Source organism: Saccostrea echinata, unplaced genomic scaffold, assembly GCF_033153115.1.
Source record: "Saccostrea echinata isolate AGI-Se365-2 ecotype Australia unplaced genomic scaffold, CSIRO_AGI_Sech_v1 ptg000043l, whole genome shotgun sequence".
Classification (NCBI taxonomy): domain Eukaryota; kingdom Metazoa; phylum Mollusca; class Bivalvia; order Ostreida; family Ostreidae; genus Saccostrea; species Saccostrea echinata.
In genome coordinates this window covers 846,141-852,140 of record NW_026889792.1, presented here as the reverse complement: position 1 = coordinate 852,140, position 6,000 = coordinate 846,141, and the positions used below count along the sequence as shown (strand labels likewise).

The 6,000-nt window shown below is 31.4% G+C and overlaps 1 protein-coding gene across 1 annotated transcript in view; it reads left to right on the top strand.

Annotated features, from left to right (window-relative positions):
• Positions 1–5,359: 5,359 nt before the first annotated feature.
• Positions 5,360–6,000, top strand: part of LOC133201314 (tryptophan 2,3-dioxygenase-like) — a 37,743-nt gene continuing 37,102 nt past the window's right edge. Inside the window, exon 1 of the mRNA XM_061337108.1 lies at positions 5,360–5,410. The gene's annotated coding sequence lies outside the window, so the exon portion shown is untranslated. The remainder of the gene's footprint in view (positions 5,411–6,000) is intronic.

Here is a 6,000-nt window from a genome sequence, read left to right as displayed (position 1 = left end):
AAGCAATGTCAGACTATTTTAAGTCTCCCTTAATGAAACCTTTTTTGGGCTTTTATGGTAATGTTTGTCTTTCTGTAATGAATATAGAATACACTGAGTCAGACGTTTCACTTTTGGAAGTCTTATCTGTGAACACGATTTATTTTAAGTAGATTCTTGGAAAAGATATTTGCATGCATTAATCATTTTTAAAGGCTAAGAAAAAAGAACAAAGAAATACATGTCATGTTTTTAACTTGCTGTTAATTGATTTCTTCATATTTCATTCAGCAGCTAAATATAAAAAGAGTAATCAAATCAAAAGTTGTTTTCATTATTCAATTCTCTTTGTTGACAGTATCTATCAAATTAAGTATCGTTCATGAAAATTAAGTTACACTTTTTGCACTTCATATAATTCTTATTAAAACCCCTTATGATTTTTTGATATTCTAAAATTTGAAATTGCTAATTGATATTTCAGAACTAAAGAAGTTTGTAAAATATCTTTTTATTGTAAATTCTTTGTGCATTAGTTAAAAACTTAGAATCAAAGAAAATTTATGACATATGTCAACAGTTTTAAGCATTGAGGAAGTTCCGTAAAGTTATAAGGGTAATGTTTGTTTTTCTGTACTTAATGTGGCATACACTGAGTCAGATGTTTCACTTTCAGAACCCCCCTCCTTTTTTTAAATTCTTTATTTATTAAAAAATCTATACAAAACTTTTCATGCTTTGGTATTTTTACAGACTGTGGATTTTGTGTGTGTGTGTGTGTGTGTGTGTGAGAGAGAGAGAGAGAGAGAGAGAGGAGAGAGCTTGTGTGTGTTAACATGTTAAAACATATCTCAAGTACATAAATACGATTTCGTCTAATACCACATTTCAGTACAACTAATGACTCCAGTTGGTGTCATATCCAGTTGGCTTCATAAGGAAAAGTTTGATATGTGATATCGAAAGTCTGAAATTTATTTTTTTCTGAAATTTTCATTGTATATAATATAGTATTTTATCCACAAGGTCAACAAGATTTGTATATCTTTGTTTTACCGTCACGGTAGCTCAGTCAGTAGAGCGCTCGCTCAGTGATCGGAAGGTCGTGAGTTCAAATCTCGGATGACTAAAGTTATCAAAAAATAGGTAGCAGCTGTTCCTTCGCCAAGCGCTTGGCACGTTGAAGTGAAAGTTGCTGGTCGTTCGGATGAGACCTTAAAAACTGATGCCCCGTGTCACGGCAGGCGTTGGCACGATAAAGATCCCTCACTGCTCAATGGCCCTGAGTGTCGAGCATAGGTCTAAATTTGAAGCCCTTCACCGGTATATGGTGACGTCTCTATATGAGTGAAAAATTCGCGAATGGGAAGTAAAACAACATACAATCAATCAATCAATCAATCAATCTTTGTTTTTTCTTTAAAATTTCCGAAAATAAAATTGCTTTGTGAATGTAAGTTGTAACCCTGTCTTTTGCTTAGAAATGAGAAAGAGAGATTACATAGATTGACACATTTACTCGTCACTATTTTAAATAAAAAACTCTTTTTAAGGGTGGCAGATTCAGTTACATTTTGTTACTTAATATGTTTTGCTCTACATTTTAGGGCTATATTAAATAAGCACAAAATGTAGGCAGCGACCAGACTTATAACAATTAATTAATAAATTGTATCTTTGCCTAATATGAATCTTTAAGCTTAAAGAATTCAAGCTCTCCATGGTTGGTGAAACCATTTTTAAAGGGTCATGAATGAAAAAGAGAGGTAGTCGTTAAAATAGAATTCAATAACAATATTATTTCTTAAAGCTTCCGAAATGCTTTTGATAATGACCGTTTTGGCTTGTCAAAGGAATTTGTATTCATGAAAAGACCTAATGGTTTGATTATAAATAAATTAAGCATCAGTTACTATTTATAAATCATACCATGGAAAAATCTTGTTCATACTCGATCTTCTAAAACGTAGATTTTAATTGCTAGCCTTTTCTGTCATAGATGGTTTTAAAAATGTTTTCTGAAAAGCTGTCAAATTTTATATATTACATTTTCAAAATATCATTCAAACAGTTCATATAGATACTTTTCCATGGCGAGGTTTTTCCAACATTCTTTGGTTGATCAAGAACTGAACAGGATTAGATAGAAATTACAGTCGTCAGCCTGTGTGCCATGTATGTGTACGATATTTAGTAGAAATACTTGGTATGCAAAATAGCATAATGAAAAAAAGGTAAAGATAACGAACAATATTCGATTTTAAAAAAAAAACAAACTATAAACAAAACAAATCTGTAAAGAAGGTTTAAAACACGGACCCCTAGAAATTCGAGTGGTGGGATAACGTGCCTAGGAGGAGTAAGCATCCCGTATATGTATTGATCAGGAAGACGGAACATTCCGTAGTAAATTAAGTATAAAAACAAAGGCTAACAGTTGTTATGAAACAAAAAACGACCCAATGATAGGTTATATTTTCTAACAAGGTCATTATAAAGAACATAGAATTTACGAAATGCTTACTTCAAACGAGGTTGTTGAAATTCCTGTAACATCAAACTATCTGTCAGTAGCCTGCCACGGTTTGAAAATTGATCGTTCTCGTAGCTTGTTTATAAAACTTTTGTATTTCTGATAATATGATGTAGTCCCTTGGATTACTGATCTGTACCTTTTTTATCCTCAAGGATTTTCAATTAGCTTTAGTGGGGCATTTAACAATTCTTTAAAATGTAACAAAATGAAATGATTTGAGATTTTAAACTGTACAAGATAATTAAACTGCATTAAAACTTACTATAATATGCTCTTTTGTAGTGAATTAGTTAAATCCCACATTGCAAGGTATTATAAGTTACCGATCGCGAGGCACTTGTCGATGTGACCTCCTTTCGTAAAACTTTACGCAGTTTGTATGCAGCGAGAGGCGGATCGTGTAATATTTTTAAAACGAAAGATGTATTTTATAATTAAATAAAATATTTGTAGAAATTTAAAAGACCATTAACTAGGATGCAATGTCTTTTTATAGTTTTATGTCTTCCATTAAGAACGTTAGACACTGCAGGTACGAAACATCTACTTCACAGTTTCGTCCTTAGAGGAAATGAAATATTTGGCAATGCGTCGAGTTTCTAAATTGATTTTGCTTCATAAGAATACAGAAACAGGTTTGGTAATTCAGGATCAAGTTACTTTCTATGGAATATCTGTTTGTTTAAGGACCCGGGCCCCGGATCATGAAACATCTTAAACTTAAGTCAAAATCTTTATGCTGTATTAAAATACTGTACAAGTCAAGCAGACCTAAATTAAAACATTTTTCAATATTGCTTTATAAAAGTGTTGTTATCTGCAATTTTAGAGATTAATTCGTCAATTAATCAACATTTTACAGGCGATTGAAAATTTGACTTAAGTCTAAGTCTGTTTCATGATCCTGGGGTCTGGTCATTGACGAATACACATATATTTTAAGGAAGAACTCCAGCAAGATTTTTAATATCAACCCCAATGTGTAGAACTATTTTTTTAAGTGTGTAGATGAGCAATGAAAATTTGAGTCCCATTTTTTTTTTTTTTATTGAAGAAGCAGTTATCTATGATGCCAAAGACCCTGGTCTTTATTTTATTGTTGGGAATGGTTTATGAAATGTAAACTTTTGGATGCTATTGATTTTGGGAAAATTTGTGATTTCCAATTTTTTTAAAGGTGTTCTTATATCTTGTAGCACAGTCCTGCTGAAATTGACTTGTGATTTTTTTTCCTCATATTTGGTAAATCTTTATTACATAGCAAACACGTTAGAATTTTCCAAAACTACATGTAGTATACAGAAAAAATAAATAATCTGTGGAGATATTTACTTATATTGGTCTTCAGCTGATTGACTCTCGATTGTCACGCTTCACCGGAATTCGCCTATCAACGACCGTGTTTATTTAGTACAATCTTTCTATCAACAGGGATGGGCAAGCTGAGTAGTGTAAACAAAATTGATCACTCACGTCACTAGAAAGTACTGAATATACAATAAAAATTTAATCATGTCCTTCGCAGATTCTGACATTGTGCAGCTTGTTTAACCATGGCGCAGATAAATGTAATCATGGACGTTCTGGTTAAACACATGTGAAGAACCCTGTACAAGACAATTTTCATTTTTACCGTATGACTGTATAATACAATAAAATTTCAACTTCCATCATGTATTTTTTTTTATTCTGACAAAGTTTCAAGGCTATTTTCTAAATATTTGACCAATCATCTGAAAAATTAAATTAATAATATTTATGTCATTTTATCTCCAATTGAAAGAACTGGGTTCCGTACATTTTGGACGTTTCAAAATAAATTATTGAATGTTTATACTATTTCCGAAATTTATTTCATTCTTTAGGTTTAGTCTTTTTAAAGTTCATATTAGATACTTTCATTAAAATTACCATTTTTATTTATATCCATGGTCTATTCTCTTTTATTAAATTATCAAGCGGTCTCAAGTTTAAGTTGGTGACCTAACTCGCAATATCAAGTGATGCATTAACAGCTATTTCCTCTTTTGCTGTTAATATTTAAACATTTATATGGACCATAAATGGATAAATACTTAGGAATAAACCGTATTTTATAATGCAGAACAGTCAAACAGTCTTTTGGGCTGTAATTGCAAAACTCGTCAAAGCATTTAGTAGATATACGGAGTTTTGAAGGAAATAACAAATGTCTGAGAGAAAAAATCCCGCTTCTAAGAAGAGGATGGACAGGTGTACCAGTCAAATTCTTTATCCTCTATATCTTCTATCTTAGAGCTTCCAAACTTCCCTACATTAGAAAAGATAAAGTAAGAAAAATCGTTGTAGGTATGAAATGTTATACAAATTTAAAGTAAAACAACATCAAAAATGTTTCTAGATAATTATAACGTGAAAAGATAAATGGAGCATATTCGTTAAAAATACCATACATAACAAAAAGTGCAAAATTACAGACGGATTGTACATGTGATCTTACTGATGTGTTTATCGTAGTCCACGAGTGCACGCCTTTGGCATAGTGCGTGGAAACTTCCCATGGATTTACTTTAATTATATCTTCTTCTTCCTCAGCATGGGTGTCGTTCAGAGATATCTTCTTCATTTCTTTAGAATACAAAGTTAAGATTAACCTGAATTTTTTTTCTTAATAGCCTGCCCATGTAGAACCCAACGTTGCTACATGTATGTGTTGGACGATACTTAACTGTATCAAAAAAGAAGGAGTTTAAAGTCCTCTTATTACCCAATGATAACAAACGTAAATATTATTGGCTGATGACGTGGATGTGAATATTCCACATACACCAATAAAAGTTCCTTTTTGTATTTACTTTTCAACATAAGTTGCCAGAATCCATTAAATGTGCACGTGATAGGTGTCCACTCTTTCAGGTAATTCAATATTGCATCATTTATTGCATCATTTTGAGACTTTTCAACTTTATTATTCCATCATCTCATCCTTTTTTCAATATTATTTTATCGTCTAAGTTTTCGAAAATTTTCATTAACATTCTTTTTTTTCAGCATAATTTATTAAAGATTCAGTTTCACTGTACGCATGAAACTGTTTTAGGAACTGTTAGAGGAAAAAAATAAATTCTCATTAATATCTATCAATGTAATGCAATATATCCCAAAATATCAATTTAGAGTGACTTTAAAGACTTTATAGTGACACTTTAGAATTTGTAACCTGTTTTCATAGTAACAAGACGAAATACCTTCATAATGTAATATCTTGTGTTTACCTCAAAGATATCATTGTAAGTGTAAAATATTATTCATCATTATAATATTTTTGTATTTCCTTAAATTTACGCTTTTTAGCCATTCAGATGTATGAGAATTTACACCCCAAAAATCCGTTTCTACAGAATTCATAGAACTAGATTCGTTTTTTGAACGGTGTCATCAAGTACATGTATATTGACCCGTCTTAATTTCTTTCCCTAATATCTAACATTTTAGCTTTTTCCTGT